The 2,660-nt window shown below is 48.3% G+C and overlaps 1 non-coding gene across 1 annotated transcript; it reads left to right on the forward strand.

The window, feature by feature from the left end:
- The first annotated feature begins 315 nt into the window (after positions 1–315).
- Positions 316–387, forward strand: Trnas-gcu (transfer RNA serine (anticodon GCU)). Its single transcript has one exon. It is a non-coding gene; the product is annotated as a tRNA-Ser (tRNA).
- The last annotated feature ends 2,273 nt before the right edge of the window (positions 388–2,660 follow it).

Raw genomic sequence — 2,660 nt, forward strand, 5'->3', positions numbered from 1 at the left:
GAGTGCCTTGAATGTGATTAGGATGTGGACTACGGATAGGCTTTCCCCACACCTGCTACACAAGGTCTTGAAGATCCAGTGAGCAGGTGTGAGTGCGTTACACATGTGTGGCCTATCCGCAATCTAGCCAAGGCGACTTCTGTGTACCTGTTGCGTGTGTCGGTGGTGTATGGTCCCAAGTGTGGTTTAATTAAGTAAGTGTAGTTTGTTGTCTGTGTACTTTAGTCTGCTTGCCATGTTTTCGGAGGTGTTTGATGTGTAGCTTGATGTCAGTGTGGGGTACTATTGTTATGTCAACTGTGTCTTGCAGTACCCGCCGCGGTAGCTCAGTGGTTAAGGCGTTGCGTGCTGAGCACGAGGTCGCGGGTTCGATTCCCGGCCGCGGCGGCAACTTTTCTGGAGGCGAGAAGCAAAAACGCCCGCATTTACGAGATTTAGGCGCACGTTAAAGATCCCCGGCTGCTCAAAATTAAGCCGTAGCCCTCCACTACGGCGCGCCTCATCGCCTGCATTGCGGCGGCGCGTTAAACCCTACAATCAAACCAATTTGTCTTACAGTGCAGCACCGGTAGCCATTTCATCCGCAACCTCATTAACGACGATTCCAGAGTGCCCTGGAATCCAGCATATAGTTATTTCCGAGTTTGAGGCATGCGCAGTTGTAATGGCCTTAAAAGAAATATTAATTATATAGTTTTTAGATTGCTGCCTAGATGATTTTATCGAATGTAGCCGAACAAGAAAAAAAAACGTGACGTAGGTTGACAGTACCGACAACATTGGCTTGCCCCGATGGAGTGGATCGAAACTGGGAGTTCATCGTTCTAGATGAGGTGGGCCTGGAGGAATTTCAACCACCTGGGGTTCTACAAGTGCGCCTCGCGTCATGCACGCATGAGTTTCTTCAACTGTAAAAAGAAGACATAAACAGCATCCCCTAGTTAGGCGAAGGAGATGTGTCGGGGGAATTGGGAAGACCAGAAAGAAGAAAAATAAGGATAATAAAAATCCAACAAAATAAAGACAAGAATAACACAGACAGGGCAAACACCCGTGAACCGGTACACATACATAAGGCTCAAGCAGCTAAGAATAAATCAGGCAAGAAATATCACACCTTTGAAAAAAAAAAACGTCACAAAAACAGCAGAGGAAAAAAAGAACAGACAGGACGACAACTCATGCGCATGTATATACACGGGAAGTCACTCGCGGAAAAACCAGCCCCTTCGGAAACAGACGAGGAAAAAGAAACATAAAGTTCGAATTGCATTTTCAAGTATGCGCTGTTTGCATAAATTGAAGTTCCGTCCCCTTTTTTTTTCTTCTATTTCTTCGACAGTCGTAGATACCAGTATTCGTTTCTCTAGCAAAGCCGTTAAGGCGGAATGTCGTGCACAGGTGTCTTTTGCAAATTTGTGCTAGGAGATGGGGTTGTCCCCAAAACCTAGCACCTTACAAAGTGCCTTTGCTTACGGGGTTTCCTCTTGAGGTGAAGTAATGAGCGGTCTTTGTGTTTTTGAACATGGTTGAGTCACTAACTACGATCCGCAAATGCTCTGCGTGTAGGTCGCATTGCGTGACGCCAGAGTTGCTCGGCTGCCTGTAGCGTGATAGGCTGCGCTTATGTGGCATGGCACCGTGTTACAACATGCTGATTTTGTTAGGCTAACTATTTAGGCCTAGCTGTAGTAAACCTTCATTCGTGTATATCGTCCCGGTTTTGAACCGCCAATTAACAAAGTTAAATGAACAATAAAAAAACGATTAAAATTCAACCCATTAAAATAGTTGGCAGAACGTTTGAAGCCTTTTACAGGTTTTGTCTATGCTAGAACCACAGCGTAAAGCATTCGTTCGCTATCATTGATTCACTTGAGCACGTTTATGAGCTCGAGTCAATCATAAGAACCGTCAATACTTATGATGAACTCACTACACAGATGCATCACCGCACCCCCATCAGAAAGCGCATGCAGTCTGCTCAGTCATAGCACAAGCACAGAAAACCATTCAGTAACCGACACGACCGAGGAAGCGCTGTCATCGGTCTTGCTGCCATAACGGGCGAGGAGTTCCTGACAATCATCACTGACTTCCAGACCACCTGCAGGAATCTCTCTCTCTCTCTCTCTCTCTCTCTCTCTCTCTCCTCTCTCTCTCTCCTCTCTCTCTCTCTCTCTCTCTCTCTCTCTCTCTCTCTCTCTCTCTCTCTCTCTCTCTCTCTCTCTCTCTCTCTCTCTCTCTCTCTCTCTCTCTAACTGGATCGTGCAGTAGCTTTAGCACAAAAAAACTTGTCGTCGTACGACCAAGACGAACAGCTCTGGGCCGTCCAGCAAGCCCGAGAGGCAGCGGCTCGACAGGATCGGGTAGCGCCCCCGAAGGCGACCTAGGCCCCGTCGACAAGCGTGACGCGGGCCAAGGCTCGCGTCGCGTCGGTTTTGCAGGCTAAATAAACGTTTCTTCCACTCCACTCCTGGTGAAACCCCCGAGGAGCGCCTCGCGTTGCCTAGCAACCAACAGCGCCACAGCTGGCGAAACAACTGCTCCACGGAACCTCAACGTGACTCCAGGAATGCCGCGCATGCGTCGTGCACGTACACGCCGCCGATGAGCCTCAGCTGTCGTCAATTGCTACCGCTCATGTAATGCTTGGCATA

Source organism: Haemaphysalis longicornis, unplaced genomic scaffold (genome assembly GCF_048455015.1).
Source record: "Haemaphysalis longicornis isolate Haplotype H1 unplaced genomic scaffold, Haemaphysalis longicornis Haplotype H1 scaffold_4, whole genome shotgun sequence".
Classification (NCBI taxonomy): domain Eukaryota; kingdom Metazoa; phylum Arthropoda; class Arachnida; order Ixodida; family Ixodidae; genus Haemaphysalis; species Haemaphysalis longicornis.